Source organism: Ananas comosus, linkage group 6 (genome assembly GCF_001540865.1).
Source record: "Ananas comosus cultivar F153 linkage group 6, ASM154086v1, whole genome shotgun sequence".
NCBI classification, from domain to species: Eukaryota; Viridiplantae; Streptophyta; class Magnoliopsida; order Poales; family Bromeliaceae; genus Ananas; species Ananas comosus.
Genome location: NC_033626.1, coordinates 4877879 through 4899812, shown reverse-complemented (window position 1 = coordinate 4899812; position 21934 = coordinate 4877879).

Genomic DNA, 21934 nt, shown 5'->3' with positions numbered 1-21934 from the left:
CTACTATCGACGGTTTGTAGAGGGTTTTTCAAAAATTGTGACTCCGCTTACCCGTCTGACGCAAAAGGGCGTCAAGTTTATTTGGAGCGACGAATATGACCAAAGCTGCAACGAGTTGAAGAGAAGGTTAACGTCGGCCCCGATACTCGCCCTACCGGTGCAAGGCGAGGACTTTGCGATCTATAGTGATGCGTCCTATCTGGGTTTGGGGTGTGTCCTGATGCAAGGCGGGAGAGTGATAGCTTATGCATCCCGTCAGTTAAAGGACCACGAGAAGAATTACCCCATTCATGACTTGGAGTTGGCGGCGGTGATCTTTGCGTTGAAGTTGTGGAGGCACTANGATTCGGGTTGGTAGAGCTCCCGCCGCGATCCGTCCCGAATGGGACAGTAAACGGTAGGAAATAAACGGATTCGGGGCAGGAAACGGAGTAATTTTTATGATCCGAGGCGGATTTGGGGCAGGAAACGAGAAAATTTTTTATCCGCCCCGAATCCGCCCCGAAAACTATTTATCTATTTCTTTAAAATATCCCTAAAAAATAATATATTTACAAAACACCCAACTATATAAATAGTTCTTATTTTGCAAACCCTAATACACAGCTCACAACCCCTCCACCACCACCAGGACCACCTAAGTCCCAACTCCTCTTTCTTCCCCAACACGACCGGCTGCAGCAGCCGCCGCCGCCGCCCCCCTTTCCCTTGCCTCCGCCGGCCACCGCCGCCCTTTTCCTCGCCTCCGCCGGCCGCCGCCACTAAGGTCGCGTCGCTCGTGGGCGCAGGGATCTGCCAGAGCGTCGTCGCCTCCACCATCGCCCACCGTTCCATCGGCGATTCTCTCTATCAAAATATTAATAATATTATAATTTGTAAAACAAATATTACTTGGCGGGGCGGATTCGGGGTGCCGGCAGGAGGCGGGCTATAAGGCGGGGCGGATTATGGGATAGCTATTTTCAACCCGTCACGGATTCGGGGCGGGAGGCGGGGCTGGGCTCCCGCCCCCAGATCTGCCCCGTTTGCATCCCTAGCCACCGACGCCCCGCCACCGAAGCTTCCTGTTGGCTGGACTAGGCCAGTGCTCTCCTCGGGTTTGTGTGGCTAAGGCATCAATGTCTGTCGTCGTCGCCGCCTTCCATCGGTGGCCGGCGCATGCTCTGGCCTCCCTACATCGCCCACGCCTGCCTGCCGCCGCTGGGGTGCCATGGCCCCCCTTGCCCGGTGAGCTTCATTTTAAGCAATTGGTGTATTATTTCTGATTGGGATCAATGTTTCGGCGACCCGAGGCTGTTTCGATGCCTCCGGAGGTGAGCACGGTGATCGTCGGTCAGTGCTAATCACAGTGCTCACCTCATTTGGGGTCAACGAGCGCCGGATGAGCAAATTAGAAGCGTTTTAGTTTCAGTGCGTAGTGTTTGCTGAACTTCGAGTCGCTCCCACGCCTCCCACAGTGGACGGTCGTGCTCTGAATCATGAGCACGGCCTACAGTACGTCGAGACCTATCAGTAGGTGTCTCGGCCAGGCTCAAAAGTCCTCGGTTTGCATTGTCAGGCCGTAAAACCCCGAAAATCACATAAAATAATGTGATTTTATGGAACTGCAAGGGATTATATGCAAATTTACGCTCCGTGGCTACTGTGGGCAGTGTGTGCGGGCAACGGGTGACCTCTGGACTGGTTGTCCATGGCCTCATGCCTTTTCAAAAATCTGATGTTGATTTTCGGTGCATTTTTTGGCGAAATCCACCGACGGAACGCGATTTGGGTTCGGAATTCTTCCAACGGTGCCTCATGGTAAATTATGTTGCTGCTGAGCCTTGTTGGCTGGTCACCCGTGTCGTTTTGAGGGTTCGAAAATGACAGGTGAGCGACGGTGTGTTCCGGTGTCGAAATTGACACTTCCCGAAATCCGGATCAGAACGATTATCTGACGATAACTGTTTCGATGTGAGGATGTGTTTGCTGCTAGATCACACAAATTATTGTGTTTAGTGGCAGCGGGTGACTCGTGGCACGAGTCGATGAGTTTCGGGACAATTCGTGGGTCCCGACGGAGTCCCGGTGGAATTTTCGGGACTTCTGGCGAGTTACAATAATTGGTTTTGGGAAATCGATTCCCGTGGGTTTTACAGATGGGATTGTGAGTTAGTGTTTCTCATTTGTGGGTTAGATACTAACCCGGTGGACCCTCCGTAGGTCCATTGACGTTCTTCCACAGACGAGAGATAGGCGCTGCACAAATACCGGTGGATACTTCGATCCGAAGTCGGTACAGTGGTGCACGCTCGGTGACATCTTCTTCTCTCTCTTTTCTTTTATTACCTGGCATATATATGTTGAGCCTAGCGCCCTTGTTATCTATTTATCGCTCTACTTGGTTGTTTACATATCTAGCATCATGAGTAGAAGTAGAGCAGGTTTATGATTACATGTGAGATCTGTAACCTAGTCGGTCGGTTCTTGTATATCGTACTATGACCTCTTCGGTCGGTGTTAGGTCCTATGTGTTGGCAAGTTTCGTGGGTCGAGTCGGAGTCTTGAAGAAGTTCGGAGCGGAGTATTGAAGATCGAAGAATCCAAGACTTCGAAGAATCGGAAAGGACGCAAAACACGTAAAACATGAATCACGATGCGTAGGTAAGCTTTAAATCTTGTTTATGGTGATTCATACTTAATTATAGATCTTAGAATCATGTTTTCAAGTTGTAATTGATTAGAAAGTTTCTAAGAGTTTGTAAAATCCGAAACAATGCATTTTCAGCGAAAATTGCATTGCTGTACCGGTACAAGGGTTTTCTGTCCAGGGTACAGCCATCAACGTTGCGCAGAAAGTTTGATGGTTGTTCCGGTACAAGGGTTTTCTGTCCAGGGTACAGCCATCAACGTTGCGCAGAAAGTTTGATGGTTGTTCCGGTACAAGCTTCATGCTGTACCGGTACAAGCCCTGTTCCGGAACAAGCTGAAGCTATCCAGGGTACAGGAGCTTCGCAGAAAAATCTTCCGTCATGGTGTACCCTGGACAACATTCCTTGTTCCGGTACAAGGTGCTGTTTTTGGAAAGAAACTTTCTAATTCGACTCCAATTGATTCTAAAGTCTATAAATAAGCTATTGGGCTTCTCTAACACATCAAGCATCATAAGAATACATGTTTGAGAAACCCTAGAGGCTCGGATTTCATCTTAAACCTATTTTCTACAAAAAGCCTCTTTTAGATCAAATCGAGATATTGAAATTTGATATTAATATGTCGATTTGATCTCCGCTTCGCTTGGAGTTCTATTCCCTGGTTTTCTACGATACTCCTAAGCGAAGGATCACCATACACATGATGCTCTTCATGAACGGCGTCGTGGATTCGGCGTGAACGAAGACGGTTCGTGGATTCGGATCGTGAGCTCGTGGATTCGAGTGGGCGTCGTGGATTCGACGTGATCGAGGCTTCGTGGATTCGAAGTGGTGACGTTTCGTGGATTCGGGACGTGGCGTTCGTGGATTCGGACGTGGGGCGTGGACAACCCGTTGGTGTGCGCGAGATCCGGAGAAGATAGAAGAGAGGTTTGAGTCCGTGGATTCGGTAAATCACCTTGTAATCTTTTATTCTTAGTGGATTGTTATCGCGTGTTGGTCCCGTGGGTTTTTTACTCCGAGTTTGGAGTTTTCCCACGTAAATCTCGGTGTGCTTTTTATTTTCCGCATTTATTTTTATTGCATCGAGATTTGTGGTTTTTTGGCCTTTCACCTATTCACCCCCCTCTAGGTGATAGATACAATCTAGATAGATCCTTGGGCTATTCAAAACTTTCAGTCGGTTCATTGTATTTAGCATTATGACCTACTTGGTCGGTTGGACTACTTGATGATCTATGAGGTCGGTATATCCTGAGGGGTAGGATTGTCGGCTAGTGGCTGACGGCTAGTTCTGGATTATACCGATGCATGACATGACCTTCTTGTGACCTATTGGTTGGTTCTTGTGCATATATGTTAGTTGACATTGAGTGGTCGGTACTTGCATACCTTCGGAAGGATGTTGAGTTGTTCCATCCTAATTGACCTGAGTGGTCGGTACTTGTATTCATACATAACATGATTTGACATTAGTTGACTTCATAGTCGGTGACATTCGTATTCATACCTGATATGCTTTGGCATTAGTTGACTATAGCTTGTACGGCACTGAAGGAGTCTTAGACAGGGTTACTAACCTGGGATACTTCAGTTGTTAGCCCAGTAGGAGATGAGGTGTCATAGATAGGGTTCGCCACCTTGAGTTCTCACCCCGAGACTTGATATACGCTGTGCTTAGACGAAGTTAGCGACTTTGGGTGCGGGTTGATGTGCCCCTCCGGAGTGGTACTTGATTTGTGGTTCTTAAGACCTATGGGCGAGTTTAGACCAAGTCTTCATGATAGGCCATAGGGATTTGTATATTTTGGACTTCTCGTATGTCTAGTTGATGCATACGTACGTATACCCTGTTCTGTATTACAGTAGCGGCTAGTCATATTCCTCTATACTGTTGTTTACCCTTGCATCATGGTTATTGTAGTTATGATGTTCATATATGCATTCTGTTCTACTTTACAGTAGTGGTAATTACCTGTTCTATTACTATTCTCTTTCCTTCCGATATTATAGCTACTGTATTTGTGTTATATACTTATGACTTTGATGATCTCTTTCTATGGTGAGTACTCCTCGCCTTCGTCGGCTTACGGTACCCACTGGGAGAGGAGACATGTGTACATTCACCCCCCACCCCCTTTCAGGTGACATTGCTAGTCCGAGTTGGGACGATGCGTGAGGCGCGTATTTAGCGGTCGATGGAGCTTCCAACCCGGTTGGTTTGGTTTAGTTTCTAACTTACTTTTCCAAAATAAATGACTTAGACATATTATGGTTCAGTTGGATTTACTTTATTTGGATTCACGTAGTTTTGTGAAATTAATAAAGTAATTATGACTTTCATATGAGATCATAAAAATAGTTTTCTACCCCTCATGGTAGCGTGTTTTAAAAGAAAAGGTTTTCGTGTGGGAAACGGTTTTAAAAAGGTTTTTCTTTGTTTTCATGACTTTTAGTGTTTTAAAATGAGTTTTCGTGTAGGAAACATTTTAAACTAATAGATGTGAATTTATAATTATCTGTGATGAAATGATTGGTGACTGTGAATGGTCAATGTATGTGTATGCTCGTACAGTTGTGGTTGTATATTGTACTTGTGCGACGCCATGTAAATACAGGGGAGACTCTGTCCGTGTGAATAGTGGACTCCCTGTATTTATGGCGGATCTGGCATACCTTGGGGTCAAGGTTTTTTTAAAAAAAAAAATTTAGGCACTTCCGCATTGACCGCATTAATTTTTAAATCAAAAAGAGACCCTAGGGCGTGACATTTGTACAGCATGTAACCACTGTTAGAGACCTTTTGACTGATCGTCAAAGGTCCGGAAGCCGTTGCGAAGTTTAATTATGTTCCAATGACGTCATTCGGTGAAAATTCGCCAAACGGACATGGGTTATTTGGTAGGTTTTGGTGTTCTAGTTTTGTGGATAGCCTGAGAACCCCGCCATGCTTTGTTGGCTGGTTGCTATTGCCATCCTCACAGTACGAAGATAGTAGATTAGCGGCGAGAGAGTTTCGAAGCCTGTTTGGCGATTTTGGAAATATAGTTCGGTAGATTTCCACATAGCTGATCCTTTAGTACTTTTTGGGAGTTCTTGCTATCCTGAACAACATGGGATCTTGTTGGAATAGTTCAAACCCGATGCTCAAGGTCCTAGAATCCCTCAATTGAAATTTCAAGGTGATCGGCACACGAATCGGGGTTTAGGTGCATTTTTCGTGTGTGTTTCGATTCTGTTTTCGCAGAGTGGGTGGTCTCTACTGGTTGCAGTAGTAGGGAAGCCTCGTTGGCTTGCTGGGACCTCGCTGGTGTGAGGCATACCAGCAATGAGCCTTACGTGGGTTCCGAAGCCGAAAACAGCAAATTTCGGGAACCCAATATAGTGAATTGTGGGAATTTCGCTTTTGGATCGCACTATTTAGTGTGCAACTATCCCGACACCCAAAAGTGAGTATTTGGGGATAGCAGGGATGGTTGCATGACTTTTGGAGTATCTCAAAATACTTGGGGGCTTAATGGAACCCCGAAACGCGAAAATTAAGCGATTTCGGGAGCGATTTTGTACCATATTGGTTGTTGTTATTTGCAGCGGCATGGTAGCCTTATTGGCTAGTGTTGGAATGAGGTGTGACACCTTTGGTTGCAGCAAGATGGCTGCGGGTGGCTCCGGTGCCGAAAGGGACACCCCGGGAGCCAAACTAGTGATTTTCGGGACTCGACTTTCTGTTTTGATGCATTATTTGTGCGGCTACCCCAATGGCATTAAATTAATGTATTGGGACAGCAAATGAGATAGGCTTTGTGTGGGACTTGTTCTAGAATGCCTCGTGGATTGGGGTGACATTTCGACCAGTCGGTGCGACAATCGTGCGATCTTTCGGTGAAAGTGGAACCGGATTCGGAAATCCAATTACTTGCCTATCGGTTTCACTTGAAACCATAGCTTTTGTAATTAGTGAGTTTGAGCTAATTACATTTTTGGTGGGACTTTGTATAGGTTTAGATTGTGGCGGGAGACATCGACAGGTGTCGATGACCCGGTTTTATTCTCTGGTAGAGGGGGGTACTTCGATTCAAAATCGATAAAGCGGTGCCTACTCGGTGATTTCTATCATTGTTATCACCTTCCATTTATTTGATGTTGCTTGAGCTTTCGTACACCACTTGACTTCGTAGTTAGTCACTCTACATTTACTCTTATTTTATATGATCATGATCTAGTAGTAGAGCGGTGTTCCTAATGATTGAGTCACCCATGGTATGTTCATAGTAGATGACCTTAATGTTAGTTGATTTTATAGTCGGTGACACTTGTAATAGATTTGACATTAGTTGACTTTATAGTCGGTGACACTCGTAGTCATCTATACTGTATGTTTTGACATTAGTTGACCTTATTGTCTGTGGAACTTTTGTTTTGGCATGATTATAGTAGATAATATGACATTAATTGACCTTATGGTAAGTGACACTCTTATTCATACATAACATAATTTGACATTAGTTGACTTTGTGGTAGGTGACATCTCTAGTGATCTATTGCATGACTTGGTTATATAAATCTTATAAGTCGGTGACATGGTGACTTGGTTATATAAATCTTATAGGTCAGTGACATGGTGACATTTCTTTCGGAAACAGTGGACCTGATTCAGTCAGACATTTGTGGATTACTCTTTCAGCTATTTGCCATTGTGGGCCATTGAGCGTATTGCATCGATTGTCACAGCTCGTAAGCATTTTCACCTACACTAGCGATCTGATCCACCGCAAGAGAGTGTTCTTGTCCGAAAAAGTGGTCGTACATTCGACCTATGAGCCCTACAAGGTCCCTGTTAGAGTTATATGCCAGATAGGCGAGCAGAATATAGTTTAGCCTGAGATCTTTCGACCAATACGGCAGTGGTTTTGGTTGTTGGTTTTGTTCACCAAATTGATGTATTGGTACATTCTTTGGTTAGTTGCAGTAGCAGATAGTTATATAATGATTGAAAGTTATAATTGCTTTCTAGCCATTATTGCTACTATTCTAGTATACCTGTTGATTATGCCTAGTTATTGTTTTTTACTCAGTAGCGGTATTTTTGCATGTATTGTTTATTATTATCTCATTAGTACTAACCTTACGATATCTGTTCATTATTTTGATTATCTCTTCTTTTGCCGGTGAGTACAACTCGCCTTCGTCGGCTTGCGGTACCCACTGGGAGGGGAGATGTGTTTACATATTCTCACCCCCACCAATTTTTAGGTGATGCGGATAGTGAGGGTTGGGACAGTATATGAGAATGGTACAGCTAGATCGCATTAGTAGTTCTTACCCTGGTTCCTTCCCCCTTTTACTTCTTTTAGTAGACTAAACAATCGGTTCAGTTAGATGATCGTTTATTATTGGTTGAATAATAATTGTGGATTTGTATAAATTTAAGATTTCTATTATGTATGAACTCGGAGTTTTTCAAGATTTTTAGTATATCATTCATTGAAATCTTGTTATTTGGTTTTCTACCCCTCGAGGTAGTTGATTTTTAACGATTGAATTTCCGTGTTGGAAACAATTTTCAAACGGCTTTTAGAATGGTTTTTGATTAATAAATAATTAGAATTTAAAAACAAAGCCTCTGGATTGGGAACACTTTTAAATAGGATAATTGTTGTATTATGCATCGTATCATCTAGTGCCTAAGGAGTGCTAAGAGGGATGCATTATTTTTAAGGATGGTTAGCTGTATGTAAATGCTTCGCATAAATTGTCCGTGGATTTGGTGAATGTAGGTAGTAAGTTGTAATCCTTTTAATTTTATTTATCGATACGCCATGCAAATATAAAGGAGACTCTGTCCATGTGGGCAGAGAAATTTATATTTGTGGCGGGTCTGTACGTCACGTGGGTCAGGCTGTTTAAAAAAAAAATTTCGCAACTTTGATTTATAAAATAATACTGTTTTATACCAAGTCTTTTACTAATTAGGCCCCAGGGCGTGACACTTCATCATGCTCTACCGAGGCCTCCTTTTGTCAAACCATCTACCTAATGTAACGCTCCGCCGCGAAACCACTACCAATTTGGCACGGTTCGGCCGCGGCAAGCGGACCACCAAACGGACAGCACCTCCCCTGTCCGCCCAAGGCTCAACAACAGGGATGTGTACAAGAATTTATCAAGGAATTTAATTCTAAACATACACATTCACAAGGGCACAAACAGCGCCAACAACACAAAGAGCAAGTAATCCACAAGATAAACATGTGAAATAAAGAGAGTATTTTACTAACTATTACATTAGTTCCATCATTTTCATCCAAAATGAATACAATTCTTTCATCTCAAAATACATAGCTCTCCAAGTCCTCACCTACAATGAATCTCTCTCAATACATAGGTGAACTAATGCAACAAGGAAAGCTACTAACTACCACGGTCTCACTTATCGGGCGCGATGCCCTTGGCGCGGTCCTCCCTCGGCAATCCTGTACCTACCACTGAAAATAGAGTGGGGTGAGAACTATCTTCCATAGTTCCCAGTGGGCTCGGCCGCCGACTCTGCCGATCTCCCCACTAGGTACAAGTGGGCACAAGTAACAACAGATAGATAGATAGATATATATTTGAAAATTGTAAATGCAATAGTAGAAAAAACTATGCTACTATGCCCATAATCATGAATATGAATGCATGCATTATATAATTAAGGTTTGCTACCGTGCTAACAAATTCGATCCATGTTCGAATAGCAATGTTCAATGACATTATTAAACCTTTACTCTTTCCATATACCCAATCTGTGGCGAGGCCCTAGGGCTCACCCATAACTTACCTTACAATCCCAAAGTAGGGAGGGAGCTCCAAGTGCACCCAAGCCCGGGACCGTCTGCGGACCTCCATGTGGTCCGGACCTCCAAGTGGTCCTAGTCGCGCGACACTCCGGAGTACTCGACGACAATCCCCTCCATGTGGGGATTGGATGGCTATACCATCCCAAACGTAGACCGTGAGCTAGATCTATCCCCTCCAAGTGAGGATACACTATCACTAGGGTCAACAACCCAATCCAATCCTCTCCAAGTGAGGAAGCACTATATCTAGGGATCACAACCCAATCAAATCCTATCCATGTGAGGATGCTCTATAACTAGAGTCAACATCTCTCGTGGGATCATTTGTTCCCGACATTCATGCAATGCCATTTAGCTTGTCTAAATTCATTGTTCATAAGGCATTTTCTAAGGGATCACCTATCCCTAGGTTCTCAAACCTCTATTGTTATTTACACTACATTAATGCCACTCGTCATTATTCAATGTTTGGATGCCACTCGCTTGTTCTTTAACATTAACAATACTTTCTATGTCATCAACACCCCAATCGGGTACATCTCTTTTCTTTCGCATCATAGGATCCACGTTCCGACCCAATCCTCACCTAAGTTACCAAGCGTTCCAAGTACACTAGGTTATCATTTAGAAAGCATAAGGAAGGGAGCTACTATGCAATCCTACAATGCAACATGAAGAGATGAGATTAAATGCAAGCTAAGACATAGAAAGGAGTCCGAAAGCTTCGGGATGGCACCCCCCACCTTTAATCGATGTAGAGGCTTCGGAAATCCCTTCTCGGCGAACTTTACGAAAAGGCTTTAGCCTCCCTTGCCCAAATCAACGCTAACCCGACCCTATTTTGTCGAGAACTTTACACCGGTTCGCCGAATGCCAAAACCGACTTCGCCCCCATGTTTTGTGACCTAACAATAGGGTTTCCAAGGCTTCAAATGAGATCAATCTCCTATTTTCACAAAAACCCCATTTTGGAGTCCTAGGTTTGCACCTATAGCAAACCACCAATAAATCCCTAGATTTCTTGGGATTGATCTATTTAGAAGCTTGTTTAGGGTCCATTTGACCCAATCCAAAGCATCAAAACCCAAAACTCCAAAGTTTAGAAGCTAGGGTTCAAGAGCCTACCTCTTGTGCTACACCAAAGAGAAGAGAAGAGGGAGATGAAGTTGCCCAAAGCCTTCTCCTTGATCTCCTTCTTCTTCTCCTTCCTTTCCTTCTCCTTCTTTTCCTTCTTCTCCTTCTTCTCCTCCTTTCCTTCCTAGAGAGAGAGGGAGAGAAAATATGAGAGGGAGAGAGTGTGAGTGAGGGTGAGAGAGGAAGAAGGCTCAGCCCCTCTAATTCCCCCCTGCCTAATGCCATTTTGCATAAAAACCCCTCAACTTTTACTCCTGTGCACTGCCCTTACTGGGCAGAATTCATGCTGAGGGACCGGTCTCCCCGACTTAGGACCGGTCCCCAAGGGCCTCCCTCGGGCGCACGCGTTCGGGAACCGGTCTCTCCTCGGGAGACTGATCATCGGGAGACCGGTCCTCACCTGAGAGACCAGTCCCCGAGAGCTCGATTTTCAGGACTTAGCCAAATTTCGGCATTTCTCGCTGGGACCATGTTCGAGAACCGGTCCCTCCCTGCCAGGGACCGGTTGCATCAAGCAACCCCGCTACACCCAGCCAAAGGAACCGGTCTCTTACCTCCAGAGACCGGTCCCTGAGAGTAACATCAGCCCAATGATGCAGTTTGCACCATTTGCTCTCGCGGACTCATCAGATCTTCGAGTTCCTAGGTGGCTTCGCGATCCTCGTGATTGCTCCACCTAACCTTCACATAGGGGATTTCTCGATTCTTTAACTTTCGCACCTCTCGGGGCGATAATCCCTACCGGAAACTCTTCATAGCTCAAGTCTCCTTGAAGTTCCGGCGGTTCATATAGCATCGCATGCTCGGGGTCATGAATATACTTGCGGAGATTGGAGACATGGAACACATTGTGTACATTCGCAAGCTTCGGCGGCAAAGAGGGTCAGTAGGCCACCGTGTCGACTTGCTCCAATATCTTATATGGCCCAATGTATCGGGAACTTAGTTTTCGCCGCACTCCGAACCGCTTCACACCCCGCATCGGGGAAACCTTCAAGAACACGCGGTCACCCACCGCGAACTCTATATCTCGACGGCGCCTATCTGCATAGCTTCGCTGTCTCGACTGCGCCGTGAGCAATCTCTTGCGAGCAAGGCGGACTTTTTCATCCGCCTCTCGCAAAACATCGGGGCCGAACTCTGCACGCTCACCCACATCGCTCCAGTGTATAGGAGACTGACACGTCCGCCCATAGAGAGCCTCGAACGGTGCCATCTCCACACTAGCATGATAACTATTGTTGTAGGCGAACTCGGCCATAGGTAGGTGGTCACACCAACTTCCCTTATAGTCAATGACACACGCTCGCAACATGTCCTCCAGAGTTTGAATAGTTCTCTCTATTTGCCCATCGGTCTAAGGATGAAATGCAGTGCTAAAATCGAGCCGTGTGCCAAGGGCTTCCTGCAGGCTCTTCCAGAAGTGCAAAGTGAACCAGGGGTCATGATGCGACACGATCGATTTCGGCACCCCATGCAGTCTCACTATCTCGTCAAGATATACCTACGCTAACTTGTCGCCCGACCACGTGGTGTGGATCGGCAAGAAGTGAGTCGACTTTGTCAATCGGTCCACAATTACCCAAATTGCATCGTGGCCGCCCGTTGAGCAAGGCAAGCTGACCACGAAGTCCATCGATATATCCTCCCATTTTCAAACGGGGATTGGTAGGCTTTGAAGCTTTCCTGCTGGAAATCGACGCTCGGCCTTCACTTGTTGGCATGTCAAGCACTTTGCCACAAAGCGTCCAATGTCACTCTTCATTCCCGGCCACTAATAGTGCATCTTTAGTCCTTGATACATTTTGGTGCCGCCCGGGTGATCGGCATATGGAGATCGGTGTGCTTCTTGTAGAATCAATTCACGAAGCTCTCCATCCTTCGGCACACACCATCGATTTCGAAACCAAAGTGTACCATCGGCGTCTACCTTGAAATCGCCGCCATGCCCTTTCTCGATGTTTTGCCGCACCTTTTGGAGTTCTGGGTCTGGGGTTGCAGATCTTTGATCCTCTCCAACAAGGTCGGTTGGACAACGAGTGCCATCAACTGAGTCGGGACCTCGGGAGCGACCACCTCAAGGTCCAATCGCTCCATGTCCAGCCACAGGGGTGTTTGCTGGGTAACGTCAAATGCGAGGTTCTTCGCCGACTTCCTACTAAGTGCGTCCGCGACCACATTCGCCTTCCCGGGGTGGTAGAGGATATCAACATCATAATCCTTTAATAGCTCCAACCACCGCCGCTGACGCATGTTGAGCTCCTTCTGTGTAAACAGGTACTTCAAGCTCTTGTGGTCGGTATAGATCTCACAATGGGCACCATATAAGTAGTGCCTCCACAACTTCAAGGCGAAGATCACCGCCGCTAACTCCAAATCGTGGATAGGGTAGTTCTTTTCATAGCTCTTCAACTGACGGGATGCATATGCGATCACTTTTCCGTTTTGCATTAATACACACCCCAATCCAAGATAGGAGGCATCGCTATAGACCACGAAGTCTTCGCCCTGCACCGGTAGAGCGAGCACCGGAGTCGAAGTCAATCTTTGCTTCAACTCTTTGAAACTCCGGTCGCACTCTTCGCTCCAAACGAACTTGGTGCCTTTCTGGGTCAGGCGGGTAAGTGGAATCACTATCTTGGAAAAGCCTTCCACAAACCGCCTATAGTAGCCCGCTAAGCCTACGAAGCTTCGAACCTCCGTGACATTCGTGGGGCGCGGCCAATCCTTGATCGCCTCAACTTTCCTCGGGTCTACTGAAACTCCACCCGCGGAAATCACATGCCCTAAGAAGGCGACCTCACGGAGCCAGAAGTCACACTTCTTTAACTTAGCATATAGCTTCTCCTCCCGAAGGACTTGAAGCACTATCCTCAAATGCTCGGCATGTTCCTCGTCACTACGAGAATAGACCAATATGTCATCTATGAAGACTACGATAAATCGATCCAGATACGCTCTGAAGACACGGTTCATTAAATCCATAAATGCCGCTGGAGCGTTCGTAAGTCCAAATGGCATGACCGTGAATTCGTAATGTCCATACCGCGTGCGAAATGCAGTCTTCTGCACATCAACCGGCTTGATTTTCAGCTGGTGATAATCGGATTGCAAATCTATCTTCGAGTACACACACGACCCTTGGAGCTGATCAAACAAGTCATCAATTCGGGGTAGTGGGTACTTGTTCTTGATCGTGACTCTGTTCAACTCTCGATAATCCACGCAGAGTCGAAACGATCCATCTTTCTTCCTCACGAACAACACTGGGGCTCCCCACGGTGATACACTTGGCCGGATAAATTGCTTGTCGAGGAGGTCTTGCAGTTGACTCCTCAACTCTTTCAATTCCGCCGGCGCCATTCGATACGGGGCCTTCGAGATCGGTGCGGTACCGGGAACCAAGTCTATGACGAACTCGATCTCCCGATCCGGTGGTATCCCCGGCAACTCCGTAGGAAACACATCCGGGAACTCCCGCACCACCGATAATTCCTCTAATGTTGGAGCTACTCGCTCCACTTCCACAACAGTTGCCAAGAATGCCGTGCAACCACTGTTGACCAATTTCCTTGCTCTCGTCGCCGACACCGTCGCGACGAAGCACGAGCTTTAGCAAGCCCGATATATGAATTCTTCTTGTCCTGGCTCACGGAATGTGATCACTCTGCTCTTGCAGTCAATCGTCGCGTGATATTTCGAGAGCCAGTCCATGCCCAGAATGACGTCATAAGCCTCGAGCTTTGTGAGTTCCAGTGTCCGGATAGGCATAATCCAGTCGCCTGTTTGTACGGGACACGACGCACACTCCGAGTAAGTGTTAAACGTCGACCCAGGGCCCTCCACTCGCCACTTGTCACTTGCCTCTATATGTCACGCCCCGCCCCGAAATCACTACCAATTTGGCACGATTCGGCCGCGGCGACAGACCGCCGAACGGACAGCACCTCCCCTGTCCGCCCAAGGCTCCACAACAGGAATGTGTACAAGAATTTACCCAGGACTTTAAACTCTAAACATACACATTCAACGAGGGCACAAACAGTGCCAACAACAAGAAGAGCAGGTAATCCACAAGATATACGAGTGAAATAAAGAGAGTACTTTACTAACTATTACAATAGTTGCATTCATTACATCATTTTTCATCCAAAATACATAGCTCTCCAAATCCACACCTACAATAAATCTCTCTCAATATATAGGTGACTAATGCAAAAAGGAAAGCTACTATACTACCACGGCCTCATTGATCAGGCGCATGCCCTTGCCGCGGGTCCTCTCTCTGCAGCCCTGAACCTACCACTAGAATAGAGTGGGGTGAGAATATCTTCATAAGTTCCAGTGGGCTCGGCGCCGACTCTCGCGGATCTCCCCACTAGGTCCAAGTGGGCACAAGTAACAACGATAGATAGATAGATAGATATGTATCTGAAAGCTGTAAATGCAATAGTAGGAAAACTATGGCTACTATGCCCATAATCATGAATATGAATGCATGCATCATATATAAAGGTTTGCTATCATGCTAACAAATTCGATCCATGTTCGAATAGTAATGTTCAATGACATTAATAACCTTTCCATTTACATCTGTGGCGAGGCCCTAGGGCTCGCCCATGCTCACCTTCAAATCCAAAGTGGGGAGGGAGCTCCAGTCACCAAGCGCGGACCGTCTGCGACCTCCATGGTCCGGACCTCACAGTGTCCTAGTCGCGGACACTCCGGAGTACTCGACGACAATCCCTCCATGTGGGGTGGATGGCTATGTCACCCTAAACGCAGACTGTGAGCTAGATCTATCCTCTCCATGTGAGGATACACTGTAACCAGGGTCAACACCCAATCCAATCCTCTCCAAGTGAGGAGGCTCTACTACTAGAGTCAATAACCAATCGAATCCTCTCCAAGTGAGGACGCCCTATACTAGGGTCAACGACTATCGCGGAATCATCTATTCCCGACATTCATGCAATGCTATTTAGTTTCTAAATTTATTGTTCACAAGGCATTTTCTAAGGGATTCACCTATCCCTAGGTCCCTCGACCTCTAGTGTCATTTACACTACATTAATGCCACTCGTCATCATTTATCATTCGGATGCCATCGTGTTCTTTAACACTATACTATTCCTATGTCATCAATACCCCCATCGGTTCATCTCTTTTCTTGCCAATAGGATTCACGTCTCGACCCAATCCTCACCTACCTAAATTACCAAGCGTTCCAAGTACACTAGGTTATCAATTAGAAAGCATAAGGAATGGAACTACTATGCATCCTACAATGCACATGAAGATGAGATATAATGCAATCTAAGACATAGAAAGGAGTTCGAAAGTTCGGATGACACCCCCACCTTTATCGATGTAGAGGCTTGGAAAATCCTTCTCGGCGAGCTCTACGAAAAGGCTTTAGCCTCCTCGCCCGAATCAACACTCCACCGGCGCCCGATTTTGCCGAGAGCTTCACGTCGGTTCGCCGAATGCCAAAATCGACTTCCCCCCGCGTTTTGGGACCTATCAATAGGTTTCCAAGGCTTCAAATGAGATCAATCTCATACTTTTACAAAAACCCCATTTCGGAGCCTAGGTTTGCACCTATAGCAAACCACCCAATAAATCCCTAGATTCTTGGGATTGATCTATTTAGAAGCTAGCCTAGGTTCATTTGACCATTTCAAAGCATAAAACCCAAAAACCCTAAGTTTACAAAGTTAGGGTTTAGTAGCTTACCTCTAAAGCTACACCAATGGGAAGAGGAGAGGGAGTTGGAGTGTCAAAGCCTCTCTTGATCTCCTTCTTCTTCTCCTTCCTTATCTTCCTCTCCTTTTCCTTCCTCTCCTTCTTGTTCTTCCTCTCTTTCTTTCCTTTCTAGAGAGAGAGAGAGAGGCAAGAGAGAAATGAGAGTGAGAGAGAGTGAAATGAGATAGTGTGAGGGAGAGAGAGGGCTCAGCCCACACAAATAAAGGCCATTTTGCATAAGAAGCCTCAACTTTCACCCCTGTGCACAGCCCTCACTGGGCAGTTTTCGCGCGGAGGGACCGGTCTCCCGACCTGGGAACCGGTCCCGAGAGCTTCCCTCGGGCGCACGCGTTCGGGAACCGGTCTCTCCCCGGGAGACCGGTCCTCGGGAGACCGGTCCTCACCTGGGAGACCGGTCCCCGAGAGCTCAATCTTCAGGACTTAGCCAATTTTTGGCACTTCTCGCTGGGACCACGTTCGGGAGCCGGTCCCTCCCTGCCAGGAACCGGTTGCATCACGCAACCCCGCTACGCCCAGCCAGGGGAACCGGTCTCTCACCTGCAGAGACCGGTCCCCGAGAGCAACATCGGCCCAATGATGCAATTTGCCTCATTTGCTCTCGCGGACTCAACTCCAAGGCACTTTTTGTGCTTTGGACATTCTCAACTCCCACAAAGGGTATACTTTCGACAATTAGTCGATCCTGGATGAAGTACAATCCTCGTATTTCGAGAATTCACTTCCTTACACTATATTATGCCATGCATGCGTGCGAATGATCTACTTATGAATGAATGTGTGGCTCCTGTATCAAATAGAGCCCTGGAGCGAACTCCGTTAATCAAAACCATACCTGCCACAAGGCGATGCTCCTCCGCCTCCGCAGGTTCCTCAGCTTGGACCTGAGCGGCGAACACCCGTCCGCTCGGGGCCGATCGCATCACTTCATGTTGACACGGCATCATCGCGCGTCCCGTCGACGCAGCTGTCGGCGGAGCTCCTCCATAGTGAGCCTGAATCGTCGGCGCCGATGCAATCGATGGGGCAGGTGAGGCTCCTCCTCCCGGGCAGTCCCGAATGAAGTGCCCCGGTTGCCCACACTTATAGCACTTGCCTCGGCCTTGCTCACAGCACGAGACTGGGTGGTCTCCGCCGCATACAATGCATCGCCGCGCTCCACCGCTCTTCTGTTGAGTGCGTGAGTACTTCGGGGGTTTCTTGTAGCGTGTTTGCCGCCCTGAACTACCGCCACCTTGGCGTTTCTTGCCCTTGTCCTTGGACTCCGCCAAAAGCTCATGCTTCTCCCAAACGTGGGCATCTCCGTGCTCTGCCCATAGGGCTCGATCGAAGACCTCCGCAAAGGTCGTGAGCTTGAGTATTTGCACGGCCTTGTAGATTCCTGGCCGAAGTCCTCGCAAGAACCACTCGGCCTGGTCCCGGTCATCCTTCACAATATCCGAGACACAATCGATGATATGGGAGAATTCTTGTTCATATTCCGCCACTGAGCGGTCCCTTTGCTCCAACTTGCGGAATTTCTCCTTGAGCTTCCGCTTCAACATATCGGGGAAATAGTTGGCGAACATCTCCCGCTTGAATTCCTCCCACAACATTGGCGGAAGGCCGGGAAGCCGATCCCGTTTGACTCGCTTCCACCAAACTTTCACCGCCTTCTCCAAGCAATGAGTGGCGAGATACACCTTATCCCTCTCCAAGGTACATAGATCATCGCAGAGGGTTTCCATCGAGTCAATCCAAGACTCAACCATCTCCGGTTCCACCTTCTCGCCCTCGAAGGTTGGCGGATGGAACTTGTTGAACTTGATAAGAGCCGCCAATGCGCGCTCTCCCTCCACGTCTTCGGCCGACACATCGGGTGTAGCCGATCCCGATGCCGCCTGTGGTACGATCGTTGGCGGTGGGCGTGCCGTCACCGGAACCGCCGCTATGCCCTCACCCTCCGCCGCACCGGGTATATGAGTCGAGGGTGTGGGCGGACCACCGCCCTCGTTCACCGTGCAGCCGCCGCCGCAATCTGCCGCTCCAATAGATCCTGGAGCCACTCGAATCGGGTCTCTTGACGCTGCACCACATTGGTCAGCGCGGTCACCTATGCTTGCAATCGATCAATCACGCTCGGTTCCTCCTGCTCGGGCACCTTAGGAATCGGTGCTGGGGCAGATCTACGCGTGTAGCGTATTGGAGACATTAGTCCCTGAAACGCAGATACTTGGTCAGTTATCTTAACCAATTGCCTCGTCGCAATTTATGTCACATGACGACTCCACAACAAAAATCAGGCGGAAGCACACAAGTGCACTCGTTCTAGACTCTCGGCATCATGTCGTCGGCCGCCGACACAACCACCTCAAGACAAGAACTCATACCACTTTAGTCCGTCTCTAATCACAACTAGAGGCATAATACCAACTTCGACCCAATCGAATTAACTTCCGCCATCGCTATAGGTTCACGTTCCGCTCACGCACCTATAACCTTAGGGCTTATCAACCTAGGGTCTCCTAGATCATCCTAGACTTTCTCTCTTTACTTGCTCTTACAGCTCTGATACCACAAAGAACTGTCACACCCTGCCCCGAAACCACTACCAATTTGGCACGGTTCGGCCGCGGCGACGGTCGCCGAACGGACAGCACCTCCCCTGTCCGCCCAAGGCTCAACAACAAGAATGTGTACAAGAATTCACCCAAGAATCAAATTCTAAACATACACATTCACAGGGGCACAAACAGTGCCAACAGTACAAAGAGCAAGTAATCCACAAAAATATAGCATCTGAAATAAAGAGAGTATTTTACTAACTATTACATTAGTTCCATCATTTTCATCCAAAATGAATACAATTCTTTCATCTCAAAATACATAGCTCTCCAAGTCCTCGCCTACAATGAATCTCTCTCAATACATAGGTGAACTAATGCAACAAGGAAAGCTACTAACTACCATGGTCTCACTGATCGGGCGCGATGCCCTTGCCGCGGTCCTCCCTCGGCAATCCTATACCTACCACTGGAAATAGAGTGGGGTGAGAACTATCTTCCATAGTTCTCAATGGGCTCGGCCGCCGACTCTGCCGATCTCCCCACTAGGTCCAAGTGGGCACAAGTAACAACAGATAGATAGATAGATATATATCTGAAAATTGTAAATGCAATAGTAGGAAAAACTATGCTACTATGCCCATAATCATGAATATGAATGCATGCATCATATAATTAAGGTTTGCTACCGTGCTAACAAATTCGATCCATGTTCGAATAGCAATGTTCAATGATATTATTAAACCTTTACTCTTTCCATATACCCAATCTGTGGCGAGGCTCTAGGGCTCGCCCATAACTCACCTTACAATCCCAAAGTAGGGAGGGAGCTCCAAGTGCACCCAAGCCCGGGACCGTCTGCGGACCTCCATGTGGTCCGGATCTCCAAGTGGTCCTAGTCGCGCGACACTCCGGAGTACTCGACGACAATCCCCTCCATGTGGGGATTGGATGGCTATACCATCCCAAACGCAGACTGTGAGCTAGATCTATCCTCTCCAAGTGAGGATACACTGTAACTAGGGTCAACACCCAATCCAATCCTCTCCAAGTGAGGAGGCTCTACAACTAGAGTCAAAAACCCAATCGAATCCTCTCCAAGTGAGGACGCCCTACACTAGGGTCAACGACTATCGCGGAATCATCGGTTCCCGACATTCATGCAATGCTATTTAGTTTTCTAAATTCATTGTTCACAAGGCATTTTCTAAGGGATCCACCTATCCCTAGGTCCATCGACCTCTAGTGTTATTTACACTACATTAATGCCACTCGTCATCATTCAATGTTTGGATGCCACTCGTTTGTTCTTTAACATTAACAATACTTTCTATGTCATCAACACCCCAATCGGGTACATCTCTTTTCTTTCGCATCATAGGATCCACGTTCCGACCCAATCCTCACCTAAGTTACCAAGCGTTCCAAGTACACTAGGTTATCATTTAGAAAGCATAAGGAAGGGAGCTACTATGCAATCCTACAATGCAACATGAAGAGATGAGATTAAATGCAAGCTAAGACATAGAAAGGAGTCCGAAAGCTTCGGGATGGCACCCCCCACCTTTAATCGATGTAGAGGCTTCGGAAATCCCTTCTCGGCGAACTTTACGAAAAGGCTTTAGCCTCCCTTGCCCAAATCAACGCTAACCCGACCCTATTTTGTCGAGAACTTCACGCCGGTTCGCCAAATGCCAAAACCGACTTCGCCCCCACGTTTTGTGACCTAACAATAGGGTTTCCAAGACTTCAAATGAGATCAATCTCCTATTTTCACAAAAACCCCATTTTGGAGTCCTAGGTTTGCACCTATAGCAAACCACCAATAAATCCCTAAATTTCTTGGGATTGATCTATTTAGAAGCTTGTTTAGGGTCCATTTGACCCAATCCAAAGCATCAAAACCCAAAACTCCAAAGTTTAGAAGCTAGGGTTCAAGAGCCTACCTCTTGTGCTACACCAAAGAGAAGAGAAGAGGGAGATGAAGTTACCCAAAGCCTTCTCCTTGATCTCCTTCTTCTTCTCCTTCCTTTCCTTCTCCTTCTTTTCATTCCTCTCCTTCTTGTTCTTCTTCTCCTCTTTTCCTTCCTAGAGAGAGAGAGGGAGAGAAAATATGAGAGGGAGAGAGTGTGAGTGAGGGTGAGAGAGGAAGAAGGCTCAACCCCTCTAATCCCCCCCTAACTAATGCCATTTTGTATAAAAACCCCTCAACTTTTACTCCTGTGCACTGCCCTTACTGGGCAGAATTCGTGCGGAGGGACCGGTCTCCCCGACTTAGGACCGGTCCCCAAGGGCCTCCCTCGGGCGCACGCGTTCGGGAACCGGTCTCTCCCCGGGAGACCGATCCTCGGGAGACCGGTCCTCACCTGAGAGACCGGTCCTCGAGAGCTCGATTTTCAGGTCTTAGCCAAATTTCGGCATTTCTCGCTGGGACCACGTTCGGGAACCGGTCCCTCCCTGCCAGGGACCGGTTGCATCAAGCAACCCCGCTACACCCAGCCAAAGGAACCGGTCTCTTACCTCCAGAGACTGGTCCCCGAGAGTAACATCAGCCCAATGATGCAGTTTGCACCATTTGCTCTCGCGGACTCAACTCCAAAGCACTTTGTGTGTTTTGGACATTCTTAGCTCCCACATAGGGTATTCTCTCGACAGTTAGTCGATTCTGGGTGAAGTACAATTCTCGAATTTTGAGAATTCCCTTCCTTACACCCAAGATACCCATCTGTATAACTGTTTATCGAAACTCAAATCTTATCTCAAAGCCTTCTTTGGTACTCTATATATATATATAGAGTTGAGCTGGAGTACTATCAATAGCAAACGGGCTCTGTTGCCACCCATTTGTTTTCGATGATAAAGTCTCCAAATCGACGATTGGCACCGTTGAACATGATCTATACCACTTGAAGTGTTTAGAAATCAAATTTCAAATCTTTTCGACATCATTTGCCTAATGATGAAAGGGTTTCAAAATTTATAATTTTAATGGCCGATATGAGGCATTTTCTCGTTTAACGAC